The sequence below is a fragment of the Pteronotus mesoamericanus genome, unplaced genomic scaffold, assembly GCF_021234165.1.
Source record: "Pteronotus mesoamericanus isolate MK-2021 breed Mesoamerican mustached bat unplaced genomic scaffold, CSHL_Meso_final scaffold_174, whole genome shotgun sequence".
Lineage (NCBI taxonomy): Eukaryota > Metazoa > Chordata > Mammalia > Chiroptera > Mormoopidae > Pteronotus > Pteronotus mesoamericanus.
Window position 1 is genome coordinate 15779225 of NW_026555309.1, and position 17028 is coordinate 15796252.

Below are 17028 nucleotides of genomic sequence, written 5' to 3' on the forward strand. Positions count from 1 at the left end.
GAAGGAAAGTGGCCAATATCACATAGCTCTTAAGGTCAATATTTTATGCTTTATTTCAGTCCCTTTTAAGAGGGAATGTGTTGGGTTTCACATCTTTGGTATGTAAATGGTGATGCTTCTGGGAAGCTTGACTTTTCAATGGTCTTGCTAGTCAGTAATAGTTTCTGGAGGTAAAGATTTAAGAAAAGATTGGAATACTCTTTTTTATTGTAACGTTCAGTTCAGTAACCCTTCAGTGGTTTGACTCCTAATTCAGAAATTATCCTTTCTGGTTTGAAAGGATAATACTTGCATTATCTGTAGAAGTTCTTACTTTACAGTAACTTTAAAAGAAGCTACAAATATGGTTTGATATAAACCTTCCTTCACTCCTTCCGTTGGTATCATTTCTGTTTAGAACTGCATTTGCTGTTATTCTCTCTCTCTCTCTTTCTATATGTTTTGTTTTAAGGCCAGGCAGTGACTTTTTCTCAGCACACTGTCACCTCCAACATTACCACAGAAGTCTCCTTGGATGTTATTCATGTTATTCATTCTCATTCTCTTTCTCTTTCTCTCTTTCTTTCTCAAAACAGAGCACAGTACATATACGTCTGCATTCACGTACTTAGGGTCAACAAACTTCTACAAAGGGATTTGGTGTCCTGTGATGCCAGACTTTGAAGAAAGAATTCTAGAAGTCACTCTTTTATCTCAAAGCGCAAAAACTCTCAGTTGTCCTATGAGAACAGGCAATCTCAATCTCAATTTGGTTTACTCTTATGAAAAGTATAAGGTTTCTTTAGGGAACAATAGGCCAGAATATTTGAAATCTGAACCATTTAGGTCACAAGGTCACTAAATACCTCTCTTTAGTAAATGATTTGGGACAACTCAACTCTGTTGGCTTTAGCCCTTAATTGGTCTTCACTGGCTTTCTTTTTAAAAAAAAAGCTTTTATTTTTACAGAGAAAGAGAGGGAGAGAAACATTGACTGGTTGCCTCTTGCTCGCCCCCAACTGGGGACCTGGGCCACAACCCAGGCATGTGCCCTGACTGAGAATCGAACCAGTGACCTTTTGGTCCACAGACTGATACTCAATCCACTGAGCCACAACAACCAGGGCTTCACTGGCTCCTTTTTAAAGGAAAACTTAAAATATAAATTTCTATATCGAAGAGGCTGTGTACATAAGGCCTGCACTCTGGTCATCTCTCAGACCGGGAAGACCGTCTCTAGAGGGCAGGAGAGGGAGGATGACAGGGGCAATGGGCCCTGGGTACTCAGGAGTTCGAGGACTAGCCTAGAAAAAGCAGTCTTCAAACTTGTATGCATATCTCGGGATGTACGTTGACGTTCCAATGTGCACATACAGATGGTTTTTAGGAAGTCAATTTTCAGTTCTTAGCTTTTTCCAGTTGTATTTTTTTAAGCATTTCCTGACAACTCATTTGCATTCACACTTACCCCTCAGTAGAATCTTACTCTGGTGGATTATCCCAGAGTGGGACAAAGTAATAATTAGAAATAATTGACTTTGAAGAAAACTCCTATAAAGATTAATCAAAGTATCTCAGTTTGGTAGGGATTTTGTCTATCTCTGTTCTGTACATATTTCTGTTTAGGGTGGAGCTGGATCTGTGTTAGGATGTTCTGAATTCAGGATATTCAAAATGCTGTAGGTTAGTAATTCTGTATCTTCTAAATGTATATTAATCTTTTAAATGGGATATTTTCTGGACTGCCAAATTTTTCAGGATACATTTGCTAACACCCACACAAAAGAATTATGCATGATTTCTTTTGGACTTGACATGTTATCACATAAGCAGTAAAAGCTTTTTTTGTGCCACATGGTGGAATGAACTATTGTCTCTGAAAGCATTTCATTTTTATTAGAGTTCAGATTGCAACATTTTAAAGATTTTCTATTTACTATTACAAATATATTTTCAAATATATGGTGAAAATTTACATTTTAACTTAAAGATGTGAAGGTGTGTATAGTTTTTTTAAAAGTGATAAGTTATTTTATTGTAGTTCAAAAAACAGCAATTGACACCAAATTGTTTATAAGAAATTGATAATAAACAAGCCTCTGAGTAGATACATAAAATAATTGAACTCTGACCTTCTTGTGTGTGTGCTGTCAAACTGTTATTTAATTGTCTAGCATAATATTATCAAGACTGAAGTAAATCTTTCAAATTATTCTTCCCTAACTACAGACATCATGGGTCTTTCTATATTTATTGCGACACTAAATACTTTCATAGTTGGTCTAATTTGATCTGTTTCTGTTCTCCAGTTTTGCCTTCAGAGTCATCTGGCATAACCAGATCTTTTTCTTCCTCTTGGGTTAGATCAGGATGGGCATTAGCTTTATGTTCATCTGAGACTTGCTGATTTTCCTGGTTGTCTCCATGGCAATGAAGGTGGTCTCTTCAGTTTCGTGGTCTTCGGCAAAGGCGGAGGCAGAGTGGGCTAGAGACCCTGAGGAGAAGCTGGGGAAGGAGGCTTCCGGGCGAGAACTGAGTAGACGGCAGGATCTTGGTGCTGATTCATCCCTTATGCAGCAGCATCCATATTGGTCAGGCAGAAACCTAGTTTTTTGAAGTTCTTTGAGGGTGTATGTGAATAGCAATGCCTGAAGACTGCTGACGTGAGAGATGACGCTGGGGTGGCCGGCACTGCCTGCCCTCGGGAGGAGTGGCCGTGTCGCTAGTGGAAGCGACTCATCTGACTATCCGCCATGCACTCGTATATAGACAGGTCTGACTCGAGCAGAAATAATGTATTTTTTTTTTTTTTTTTACCTGTGGACATTACCAAATGTATTTTGAAATATGTAGTAGTCCCCCAAAACATATTATGTAAAAGATTAAACATACATTTAGAAGAGTCAGTATTAGAAACCTACCCTATTTTGGATGTTTTGAATTTGAAACTTCTCAATACAGATCCAACTCCACCTTAACAGAAATATGTTCAAATATGATTAAACTGGTCATTATAAATGCCTTTAAAACATTTTCACAAATAACTCACATATCCTCTCTTGAATAAACTTCATTTTCTCTTTATGTTAATATAATGGGACAAAAAAAGAGGCTTGACTAACATCTTTTTCGAACTTCTTTAGAAGTATTTGTCTATGGTATATCTTGTTTTTATTTATTTCTGTTAAGAATATTCATTTTGACACAAAATCTCTCATGACTTGCTACATTTGAAGAGTCCAACCACTGTGGAACTGAAGAAGTGTGGAATATGATATAGTGCCAGGTAGTAGCCTTCTGTCTCTGTTCACTCAGGCTGCTCTAACAGGACACCATAGGCTGGGTGGCTCAACAACGAGCAGTTATTTCTCACAGGTGTAGAGGCTGGAAATCCAAGATCAAGGTGGCAGCAGATTTGGGGTCTGATGAGGGCCTGCTTCCTGGTTTGTAGAGAGCTGTCTTACCTCTCACTGTGACAGAGGGGCAGAGGGAATTCTTTGGAGTTTCTTTTATGAGGGTACTGATCCCATTCAGTAAGGCTCCACCTTCATGGCCAACACTCCTTGAAGACCCTGCCTCCTAATATTACCACATTGGGGATTAGGTTTAATATATGAATTTTTGGGGGGTCACAAACATTTAGTATAACACCCTCATAAATGTAATTTTTACTGTGCAGTTACATTTATCCTCAGAGGGAAAAAATTACTAGAATTAGATCAATGTAGTGACTTAATGAAAAACTCTAAATATACAATGGAAATCAGAGGATATAAAAAAATAAATGTGAAAGTGGCTTATGCTTATAATAAGTTTAGAAAAGCTAATGCCTAAATAAGCTGGGACTTTGAGAACTTTCTAGAACCATGAAAAAGGAGTTTAAGAAGACTTGGGAGAGAGAAGAACAAGGTAGGGCAGACCTGTTCCTCATGGTAAGGGGCCTAGGTAGAAAAATTAATGAGAGAAAAAGGACAGTTTAACTGTTATTTTGTTTTTGTCTTTTCTGTTCAGTGGAATGATTTATTTTTATTTTTATTTTTTTAAATTTATTTACTTTTTAAATACATTTGTCTCTGCCTCCCCCCCACCTCTTTCCCTTGCCCCCTCCCACCTTCCCTCCCTCAGCTCTTCCCCTTTGGTTTTGTCCATGAGTCCTTGCTATATGTTCCTTGACTTTCCCCTTCCCTTCCCTTTCCCTGCCCCCCCTTCTCTCTTGTCTCTGTTGATTTCTTTTCCTTTCAGTGTTGCTGGTCATATTCTCAGTGGAATGATTTTTGAGGAGAAAAAAAATATGAAGATAAACTGAAGCTCAAATAGAGGAAGGCAGCACCTGTATGTTCTAAATTAGCTCAGGAATTTTGACCAGTATCTTTCATAATCCTACAAAAACTAGAGAATTAAATTGTTAAATGAATTACTATTAGAGCTATTTAAGGAATGGAAATGAGCAAGCAAATGGTGATTTAAAAAAATAAGGCAAGAAGGTGGGTTCATTAATATCACAATATATGAGAGATGCTTATTGAATGTTACTGAGTTCCAGGCACTGTGATAGGGGCTGGGGCTGCACCAGTGAGCCTGAGGGGCAATGTGCTCACCTTCCTGGAGGGTGCAGTGGATGGGAGTTACAGATCAGTGAGAAAGCAATGACAAGTAGTTAGGTAAGTCTTTGAAAAGGGAAGCACAGGGTGTGTGAGAGATCTAGTCAGGATGCCCTGCCAGACACGAGAACCACAGTTTGCAGTTCCAGGCAGCATTCTAGAATAGATCGTTAATGGACAGGTCTGGAAAATAATGGAATAGTGATCATTGCAACTTCCCATAACTTCACCAAGTTACTGCTACCAACCCTATTTCTTCCCTTGACAGGGGACAGATTGGAAGATCATTGATTCATTCACTTACCCACTGAATAAAGAAAAAACAAATGAAGAAAGTGTTTTTTATTAGCTATTATGTGCTAGGCATTGCTAAAAGCCCTAGGGATACAGTAGTGAACAAAAGAGTACAAATTTCTGCCCTCATGGAATTTACGTTTTAGTAGTACATATAGACACCAGACAAATGCATAAGTAAACTATATAGGACTTTAGACAGTAAGTTCTAAAACTTTAGCAGGTTGGATGGATTTGAGGTGTATTTGTGCAGGAAGTTACAATTTTAGATGGTGTGGCCAGACATGGTCTTGCTGAGAAGGTGAGACCTTATGACCAACCACGTGAAGTGTTCGAGGTCAAATAGCATCGCAGAATAGCACATGTAAAGGCCTTGAGGCAGGAATGCTTGAGGAAGAGGGAGTTCATTAGTAGGGTTGGAGTGGAGCCAGCAAGGTTGAAAATACTCAGAGGTGAAGAAAGAAAATGTACCTGAAGTCCAGATCATGTTGGATCCTGTAGATCACGGCAGAACTTCACTTAAGCTTTGAGTAGGTAGGTTTTGAGTGAATAAGAGCAATGAGGAGTAATGAGACCTGATTTGTGTTTGTAGGCTCACTCTGAGAGTCACCTAGGGGCAAGGATTGGAGCAGAAGAAAGACACTGCTGACTGGTACCCGGACTGTGACAGTGGAGATACTGAAAAGTGTTCAGATTCTGAATATATTTTGGTGTTAGAGCTGCAGTGTTTGCTGACAGATTGGGCACAGAATGTGAGACAAAAAGAGAAGTCAACTAACTAAACACTAGTAGAAGAACTAATTTATGGATATGGTTGGGGTAGGGCAGTTATCAGTATTCAAAGTGTTAAGTTTAGAAATCATAGTAGGCATTAAAATGGAGATGACAGATAGATATTTAGACCTGGTGTTTAGGGGAGAGCTGGGCTGCAGGCATCAACGCACAGATGCTACTTAAGCCATGAGCCGAAATGAGATCATCTAGGAGTAGGTGTGGTTAGAAAAGAGAAGAGGTCCAAGGATTGAGTTCTGGGATACTTCAAAATGCAGATGTCAAGGAAATGAAGAGGAACTGGAGAAGAGGTAGCCAGAAATGTAAGAGGAAAACCCAAGTGGGTATGGCTTCCTGGAAACCAAATGAAGAAAGTATTTAAAAAAAGAGTGAGAGATCAGAGAAAGGCAATAAACACAGAGTACCTGGACTTCAGTAAAGCATGTGGCAAAGTCTCTAAGAAAATCCTATCAACAAGGAAAATAACTCGTAAACTGGATGGAAAAAAGTAAACTGAACTTATAGCTAGTTGCCCAGTTCTGTTCAAGAATCCTGATTAATGGAATATTATTAACTCAAGCAATATGTCAAACTTTCAAAATCCTGGTCCTAATTAGTAAACTTGAAAATGCCTCAAGTTCCCATAATTTAAAATGGGAAACCAATACTTTTTCAACTTAAAATTATATTATGATATGGAATACACTTTCTTCAACCCTACTCATTCTTCAAGCCCCTGCCATGTGGATTCTGAAATGCCTCCTCAGGGAAGTCAAGCCTTACTCTTGAGTTGGAGGAAAGTCAAAGAGGTCCCCAGTGCCTCAGGACTCTGGTCTCATCCCAGTATTTTCAAAAATAAAAATAAAAAAAGTCAATGTCTTGGATGAAAGCATAGAGAAGATCATTACATTTGTAGGTGCTAAGCTTTGATTAACAGCAAATACATCACACGATGAGATATGAATTCAAAAAGAATTTGTCTAAGAGTTGGTGATCCCTTGCATTTTTAGAGTACAGGGAAGGTGTCAGAAGACTGGGATACTGAAAATGTAGTTTTTAATTAAAAAAACTACAGAATCAGACAACAAACAACGGATCACTGAGTCTGAAATCCAATATGAGCAAGAATCTGGTGTGAATAATTGAGAGGATGGTTTGTGGTCATTCAATCCCAGGATATGGTTTCTACACTGCAGAACAGAAAGCTGTACTTTTTGGAGTTCTGTCTTTTATAGTAATCTACCATTATATCACTGAAACATCATCAAAGAGTATAAAGGAGAGTATATAGTGACAAAGGAATGTGATTTATAGCCAGAGAACTTGGATTTATGTGCCAGTGTTGCAATTTATTTATGTGGTCAACAAAAATTTACTTCTGTGAGTCTTAGTTTCTTCATCTGAAAGTGTCAAAAATAAAACCGTGATTACAGATTGCTGTCAGGTTCAGAGGAGATGTAGAGTTGGAAGCAATTTCTAAAGCATAAAGTAATATACGCTTGTTATTCTAAATTGGAGGATGTTGCTCAAATGACAGTAAGTGCCAAAAGTGACAATGAAGTCTTGGCTGAAATGGAGAAAGAATAGTATTTGGGCAAGAGAGATGATAGGCAACTTTGTCTCTGCCCTGGGATGATAACATGTGAAATTCTACATTCAAGTCATATTTTTTAGCAGAACACAAGCAAACTGGATTGCAGCTAGATTGAGTCTTATTAGAATACTTAGAAGATTGGATAAATACCCATGAGGAACATTTGAAGGGATTGAAAAGATTTGGAGGTGGTAATAGTGAGGATGAGTTAACTATCTTTAAATAGTTGAGGAATGTTTGATGGCAGAAGGATTTAGTTTGTTCTGTCAGATCTCAAGGGGGTGGAAATAGGACAAATGGATGAAGCTAGACTCCTGTCACAAAGAGAAAGGGCTTTCTGACAGAGCTATGCATGGCTATAACAGGACTGGAGACGTTCCTATCAATGAAGGCTTTCCAACCATGGACTGGATGAACACCTGGCAAGGAAGAGGACTCATGAATCAAATGGGTGGCCAGGCACAATGACCTCTTAGTAGCCTCAGATCTCATGAGTTCATTATTGCATGACATAACCTTACTTATCTTTCTATGTATCCCTATACCATATGATATTCACAGGTATAATATCCTGTAACATAGTATAACAGCATATCCCACATTATTTAATTCTGGACTAAAAAAACATCATTTAAACTGAGATGTACCTTAAATTTTCTTTCCCATTCTGCCTTGGCTTCCTGACAGTTGATGAATAGTTCTGACCATTCATACGTCTTAGAAATAGCAGACCCCAGAGAGACTTCATACTATGTGAAAAGATTTTCCAAGGCCATACTAACTACATTCAGTCTTTATCCTCAATTAAGGAGTGACTTTGATCTATCAACTGTGAAAAGTAAACTGGGCATGACCTTCACTCATCACCAATCATCTCACTTAATGACATTGGTTAACTTTATTCTGATATTAGATCATGGACTTTTTTTGTTCTGTCAGTTTTTTTTTTAAATATTCAAAGTCTAATTATTTCCCTTTCTATGTATACGGAGAGCTTGGAAGTTTGATGTATTGAATGTGATGTTTATCTCTGTGTGGCTCAGATTTTGAAGACAATTTGTATTTGCTGATTTTTTGCCCAATAAAGAGTAGAAAATAAAGAGATCGGCTTTAAAGTCAAATATGCTTTAAAATACTCACTTCATTGCCCTTGAGACCTCGAGCATTCCTTTTGCTGTGCAGATTATTTGTGCCAGCTCCTTTGGTTCTGTTGTGCCTTTTCACCCGGAAGGCCCCCAAATGACAACTACTGCTTCTTAGAGGATGCAACTTCAGAGAATCTGTCACAGTGAATCAAGCTGAATCTGACTTGAAGAAACTTTCTGGGATCTGAAATGCATTTTATGCAACTGAAACTGATATTTGCTGAAGATCAGGTTAATCTTTTCACAGCATGATAGAAAATAGGCTAATCCATTTTCTCATGAACATTCCTAAATAAGCTAAATGTAATTAGTGACGTGACACTTTATAGTAATTTTCAAGTGTTTCAGTACCTATTTTTTATTGCATTTTTTCCATTACTATTTATCCCCCTTATATCCTCTCCCACCTCCAACCACCTTCCTCCTCCCTGCAACCACCACACTGTTGTCAGTGTCCATGAGTCCTCTTTCTTTTTTGCTGGATCCCTCCACCCCCTCAACACCATCCCCCCCAACAAAGAGCTGTCAGCCTGCTCTCTCAGAGTCTGTCTCTGTTTTGCTTGTTAGTTCATAAGGCTCCACATATGAGTGAAATCACATGGTAATTGTCTTTCTCTGAATGGCTTATTTCACTTAGTATAATGTTCTCCAGGTCCATTGGTGTCGTTACAAAGGGTATTTTTTATGGCTGTGTAGTATTCCATTGTATAAATGTACCATAGTTGTTTTATCCACCCATCTGCTGATGGACATTTGGGCTGCTTCCAAATCTTGGTGATTATAAACAACACTGCAATGAACATAGGGATGCTCACATTCTTTCAAATTAATGTTTCAAGTAACTTTGCATAAATTCTTAGAAGTGGAATCGCTGGGTCATAAGGCAGTTCCATTTTTAAATTGTTGACGTATCTCCATACTGTTTTCCGCAGTGGCTGCACCAATCTGCGTTCCAGCCAACAGTGCAGAAATGTTCCCCTTTCTCCACATCACCGCCAGCAGTTGTTGTCTGTTGATTTATTGATGACACTTTATAGTAATTCTCAGGTGTTTCAGCACTTTTTAAAACACTTTTCTTTAAATTGATATTTAAATTTCATAATACAAACTGATAACTATTTAAACATGCTTACACAATACATAGATAAGAACTAAACTAAATTAATCTTGGAAATAACTATTTGAAAGCATTGTTTTAGGTAAAAAATTGTGTCTGCCATGAAACTGGAATGGACTTCGCTCTCATCTCCTGGTTGTTGCCCTTGAACTCTGAGCCACATCAGTCTTCCTTTTCTCCCATCTCATGCCACAGGCTAAAATAACTTGGACAGAGAGTTCATGTAAAATTCCCCGCTCTCCATTTCTTTCCTCTGTAAAGATAAAGAAAACGGAAGGAAAAAACCCCCAACACTTTCAGTTTATTTTAAGAATTTACTTCTATTTTTTGTTTTAGGTATATGATTAGGCAGATAATTATTTTCATGACTATATTTTGTATATTAAATTAATTGAACCATTAATGAATCATATAGATCAAATTAAGATTTCTAATCAATTTTATTCCAATAAAGTATAAAATTATATAAAAAGTAATATTCATTGAATTGTTTTTGTTAGAATGGGCTTGAGAGTAAATCCCTTTCACTGAATAAACATGAATTCAAATAAACTGCTAGAATTATAATTAGTAATGTGTTACAAACATTAGTCTTCAAGGTTGGGGTTAATAAGCTGCGGAAGTGACTGGGTTTGATACCTTAGTTCTTGAATCTTCCTAGCACATCACCAAGAATGACAACCATTTTAGACATTTTGACTTGAAATTAAGCTTGAAAATAGCTATTCTCTGGGGATGAGTTAACATTTAACATTGGGCAAGTAGAAATGACTGCTGATTTTCATTCTTTATATTAATTCCATGGGGAAGGTGAGCTAGTAAAACGTTTGTGTGAACTGGTCATTATTTGAAATTTATTTACCAAAGTGGCTTACGTAATCATCATCCCCATGCTAAATCAGTCAGTCAACAAGTTTTTATTGAGTCCCCATTGGATTCGAGTAATGTACAGTAATGATGTATTCAGTAGTGTACAGATGTATGCAGCAAAGATTAGACATGAGCTCGACCCCAAGGCCTTCCAAGCCATTAGAGGAGACAGACACATATTATCAACTGAAATGTAACCAGATGACTTAACTGCCAGAGTGTGGAGGACGAACGGCTGGGCTGGGATTGTTCTGGTGGGCGATGGGATGGGTTAAATGTGAGAAACTTCCATGATGTAGGTGACTTGGTCTGGGTTAAGTAAAAGAAAGTTAACGGCTTGGTAGATGAGAAAAGCAATTGAGTTTAGTAAATAACTCAAACAAAGACTGAAGCAGAGAATGAAAGTCTGTTTAATTTATCTGGAGGCGTAGCAAGATGGAAAAGCATACGGGTATGATACGTAATGGATAGAGTTACTTGAAACCAGAGTTTAAGCAGAGATAACCCTGGAAGGTATGAATTGTGTATCACAGTGACAATTTCCATTTGAACTTTGCTAAATTCAAGGCCTTTCCTGGAAAGAAAAGTACTTAAACGAGAGGCTTTTGTTTTGGGATTGGTCATGAGGAGATTCTCGCAGTGTTTTACTAAGTCTGGCTAATCTAAGACAGATCCAAACTTGACGGCTTCACAGACTGGAAAATACGTGTGCCAACTGCAGGTTTCAGGATGAACGTTCCTGGCTCAAGCAAAATCTCTGGTACCTGACTGATCACCATCATTCAGCATCATGTGTACATTGCTGGTGGACCTTCCATTTTGTTATTGGTCATTTCCCACGCTTAAATACGGTCACCATATGGACATGTTCAGTTAGATTTAGCTTTTCCTTTTATAATTTTAAGAAAATAGCCAGTTTGGGTTAAGAAGACTTTCTTATTTGTTTGATAATGGAATGAATGGTGACAGCTGCTCCTTGGACAGAGTAAGCTTCTCAGTGCACTTCATGGTAAAGGCACCAACCAAGAGGGACAGGGTCAGCAATAAATACTGGTTGTGGGGAATGACAAATTTGCACTGGTGCCTGAGCCAGGCAATCTAATCTGAGCCTCATGTGCTAATAAGGTCCAGTAATCCCTGTGCCCCGTTTTCTTTATTAGGTGTGTTAGGATATCAGTCTGGCCCATGAATGCTAATAAAATCCTTCTCCAACTTCTTAATTTTCAATTAAGAGACTCACTTCTGACTCTTCATCGGATCTATGATTTATCGGTCACTTAATGTTAACAGGCAGCTTTCTTGGGCTTTTCTTTTATTATCTTATTTAAACTATGCAACAGGCCTTTGAGGTAGGTAGTACTAGATATTTCTTGGGATGAGAAAATTGAGGCTCAAAAGAGAGGTGTTATTTCTGTGGTCACAGGGCAAATCTTCAGACCCAAGTTGTTATGACTCCAGGGCTTATGCTCTTTCCATTATGTCACACAAACTGTCCAGAGTTTTAAAAATGGTGGTTCTCATCCAAACACCAGCTGACTCTTCAAGCCCTGTTCTTGTTAATCTGAGCAGGAGGATCAGAGAACATCATGCTCCCTTCTTGCTTATGATATTTATTCTAGTCAAATAAGCAATTATTTAGTGACAATGCAATGGTGTTGAGAAGTGTGCACTGGAGGAATGTAAATATTTAGGAAATCCTTGCTTTAGGAAATTCCTAATTGGCATTTGTAGCCGCCAGCCACCTAGAAGAACGCATTCCCTTGGATCGTAGCCATTCCCTGTACTTGGAGTGTACTTTCCTACTTCATCACTTAGTTTCCAAATCTTCTGTAGATACAGCGTAGGGGAAAAACAAGAAAACTTCATCTTTCTGGGTCGTTTTCTTTGACTCATGATTTATTTGGATGTCTATCCTCCATGAACCAGCAACACTCAGCGCCCAGTTCTTTTGCACCAAGAATGCGGTAATCTCTGTTTTACTTCTCTGTCTCCCTCTCAATAATGCAAGTACCCTAAGGACAATAACCTAGTCTTCATCATCTTTGTATTCCTATCACTTATCAGAGCACTGAGTGAACAAGGGGAGGAGTCAAGACAATGTTGTTATTTGGGGGGAGATCAGGAAGAGTAGAAGTTCCTTGGAAGGAGACGCCCATAAGGTCGGTGTTGCTGAGGAAGGGAACCTTTCTGAGAAGCTGGAACTTGCTCTGGACTTTGAAAGATGCTCTGGATTGGGACACAGAAAAGTACCTGGGAGTGGTAGAAAGTGCCTGCTCCCTCCCCATCAAACCCAGACCTGCCTCTCTGTGGTTTCCACCAGTCATTCCTAGCTCAACATGCTGAGATCATGCATAACCAGCCTCATCAATCCCTTTTCCAAACAGCCTTGGAGTGTTTGAAAAAGCCTAGGTTCCCCTGAGTCTTCTTTTCTTAAGGCTGGACTTCTTGATTCTCTAATCATCACTCACGTCTTTTATGAGCTTCCCATCCAGGTGGCCACAGCACTGGGCCACAAAGGACGTCAGGGCGAGTGCCTCCGGGCCTGAGACAGAGGCTAAGGAGAAGGAGGGCCCACGGCCCCCCCGAATTTATTTATAAAGAAATTGTGTATTTATTCTTACATGTTTAAACTTCGGTTACCTTCAAAGTACTCTCCATTTGATGCAATATACCTATCGAGACATTTCTTTCCACTGCTCAAAACACTTTTTGAACTCATTGATTTTGATGCTTTTTTAGTGCTTCTGCCATTTTTTGTTTCACTCCTTCTACATTGGCAAAATGTTTCCCTTTGAGGACTTTTTTCATCTGGGGAAACAGAAAAAATTGTTTGGGCTGAGGTAGGGTGAATAAGGAGGATGAGGAATGGGAGTCACACTGTTTTTTTGGTCAAAAAACTGCTGAACACTCATTGCGGTGTGGACAGGTGCTCTGGTAAATCACCCACCATGAAATGGGCAGATGTGTTGAAAGAGTCTTCAAAAAAAATTCACTGAAGCCAAATGCAGCCTCTCACAACAACACCAGCTGGTACACTGATACACACGGGTTCCTAGAACACTCACTTAATAGGGAAAGCCTGTGCTACAAGGGGCCCACCCTCCCGAAGATAATTCTGGTCTTTGCGGGGGGGTCCCTCCTCGTACAGGCTGCACTGCACCACCACTGTCGGTGGCCACATTTACTCACTTACTCTTATTGACCTCATGTCAGTGAGGACCACTGAGCCCTTTTTGGAGATGTAAAACCACGGCTGCCATCCCATTAGTGGCATTTACTCACCACTCATTCATTCCATCCCTCAGTCACTCCACAAAGGCTCATTAAGCATTTACTGTATTCCAGACACTGGATTAGGCGCTGGGGACATGAGGTCTAGCAGAGAGCCTGACATAAGTGTAGAAGCTGGCATTTGTCCCTGTTTAATATCATCTTTTCACAGCAGGTTCAGACTCCTAATGTTTCTCTCGTTTTCCTCTGTCTTTCTCTATCCCTCTCTGTCTCCCCCCAGCTCCAGAGGGCTAGACAGACAGAGAAATGAGTAGATAGATAGATGGACAGAATGAACATGTATCTGCGTGTATATTTATAATTTTTTCAAGTGTTTGTGGGACATCCCAGTGGTGTATTTATAAGGCTGATTGTGGTATAGAGAAGAAAGGTTATCATGGTTGTAAATTGTGGATTATAATCTTAGCTAATGTTAAAATAATAACTACTCCAAATTGCTAGGATAGCAGAAAACAGTGTATGGTGTGGGCGGGGGGTGGGGTGGGGAATACTGGGCAGCGAATGTATAAAAAATGTGGGTTTTAAGTCAGACTCTCTAAGATCAAATGTGGACTCTATGACTTATTAGCTGTGTGACTGAAAACAAACTTTAATTTCTCCATGTCTCAGTTCCTTCTGCATATATCTCAGTATATTCAGGGATAATAACTGTTTCTGTTCAAAGGGTTGTTGTGATAATGAAATAAGATAACGTATGTAAAGCGGTTGTGCCTGAGCCATATCAAAAACTCAAAAGATGATGGGAAAAAAATAATGTAAGAAAAGTAGTTCTTATATTGCCTGAGAGAAAATTAATTTTCAAGGAAGTGGAATGAGACACAATGATGTTGAAGTCCATTATGACCAAATTTAGAGGTTGCTTGAACTAAAATCCTACTGGAATTTGACATTGACTTTTCTGGGCTTTAGCCAGTATTGAGAAATATTTTTACGAGAGGTAAACGGTTGTTGTAACAATACTTGCTGACATAGAATTTAACTTGGATTAGTAGGTAATTAAATTAATAGTGAAAAAAATAATTAAAATCTCTGACTCTAAAATGTGACTTTTTAAAACTTACTTTTTACACATTTCACTTTCCACAACAATTCAAAATAGCGGGTGTGATTTTTATACAACGTGTAAGTGGCATACATTTCCACCATATGAGTTAATTAAATAGCTGAGCATAACTTGTAGATTATATTTCAGTATTTTAAAGGCTTGATTTGTTCTTATATGCTCATTTGCAGGACTTTAAAAATAAGCCAAGGAAGCAACATTTAATCGACAATAACTTGCTGCCTCATCTTTGGCTCAGATGGTTCCTGTATAGTCAAATTCTGGTTTGTTTCTGTGCAAACCAAGGGAGTCTACCATTGATGAAAGGTTTGAAGATATTGCCAAATTTGGTTTTGAAGGTACTTGGGATATTACTTATAATTTCTTAATGAATTCCAGCAGCTCTTTTTGATAATTAAGAAATAAGCAAAGCCCTCAGCAGCATGCCAGTACAGTGGAGTAATGGCTGTTAAAGACATGAGCTTTGGGACTATTTGGAAACAAATGGTCATTTCACCAGAAAAGTAAAACAAACTGAGCAGTTTTACTCAACTTTCCTTCTTCGGCTCCATGCCATATTTATAGGTCAACTCCGACTAGTCAGTCCTGATGAGGTTTTTATTTGTCAGCTGTACGAACTTTCACTGTGGCAGTACTTAGCTCTGTTCTCACTCTCTGCTCTGATAGCAGGTACATGTTTATTTTCTTTATTTCAAGAAAGTGATCCACTATTTCTTTTTCATATAAAATAAAGTTATAAAACAATTTGCAGAGTCGAAGCCAGTTAACTCCATGTCATCCTGGACAGAGACAGCAAATAAATGCATGTGAATTGTGTCTCTTTATTTTGCCTTTTAAGGTTTAATATAAGAATTTTGACTTAACACATTTTATATTTATGGAAGCATCTCAAGTAATTTTAAGAGATGAATATTAGTTATTCTACCTCATTCAAGGTATAATCATTTCTGAGCATTTTGTAAAATTAACTGTCTCATGAGCCCATGAAAAAAGACTCATGTTTTACCCCTTATAACAACATACAAGGTATTAATGTGTGATGAAAATAAAACAAGAAGGGAAAGCAATCTCAGTAAAAAACATCCTCTTTTAGTTGGACAATTGGAATGGATCTTACTGCCTTTGTTGAAAATATGCTGAGTAATTAAATAATAAAGCTTTGACTAAACGACTGGTGTGATAAATGTAGGTCATAAGAAGTCTAGGAAAGGTGGCAAGAAAGGAGTATAGAACTTAAATTAGGCATGGTTCCTTTATCAAATCCTCAGAGAGTGAGGCTGATGAATCAGTCAAGAGTAAGGACCATATAGGTCCTCTTCATTTTGGACATGAGAAAATGGAGGCTGCACATGAAAAAGCTAGAAGCCAGAGGGGTGACATGAAGGCCACAAGCAATTCGGCGGGAAAGCCTGGATTTTTGTCATCAGAGTGTCATAGCTGGCTTTATAACTCCGACCTCCGTAAGGGCCAGGCATAGCTTTAGAGTTGTGGAGGCTGATAGTAAAGAGAGAGAACACGGATCGCTGGACTAGGGAATGGAAGACACAGGTCAAAGTTGTTTTCCTCATTCTTTGGACAACTCACTAATGCTCTAAATATTAGTTTTCTCATTTATAAACTGGGTATATGATTATTTATTCATTTACCTCAGTGGATCAAATGAAATGTTGCTTATGAAAGTGCTGTGACAACTAAAGGTAATTCATATGTAAGACATTACAAAATACCATTGGCCATTTTTTCCCTTAAGGACTTCTCAACAGTTATCCAGGGCTACCAAAACATCTGAACTGACTACCACCCAAAGGACATAAGGGAGACACAAAGCATTATTTTGCACCTCAAATACATCCTATTCACAGTGAAATCATCAAGAAGTCTGCTTTTAACTCAGCAAGCTGTGAACATTCATTTCATTTATTTATTCATGAATTCATTCATTGAATAAATGAGGCATAAAAATGTTAGACATAGTCCTTGCCCTTCTCTAAAGGGGGTAACAGACTAATAAATAAATGTGATTCAAATGGAAAATGTTGTATAGTAAGGACTGGGGAAGACTAACAGAGAAAGTAAAGGGTTCTAAAGAGGTTTTCAGAAAGAAGTGGTCTTAAGGTTGAGTAATACTGAAATCTACTGAGAATGAGAAGACATGCTAAGATTTCCACTTGAGGTGCCTCAGTGAAGTCCTGAGAATGTGACCAAGCAGACATGTGTGGGAAATGTGGGGTTGTCCAGTGAGTGAGAAGGTAGGGCAGACTATTGAGAAATGGGTCTAGAAATGCAGGGTGCGGTCAGATTAT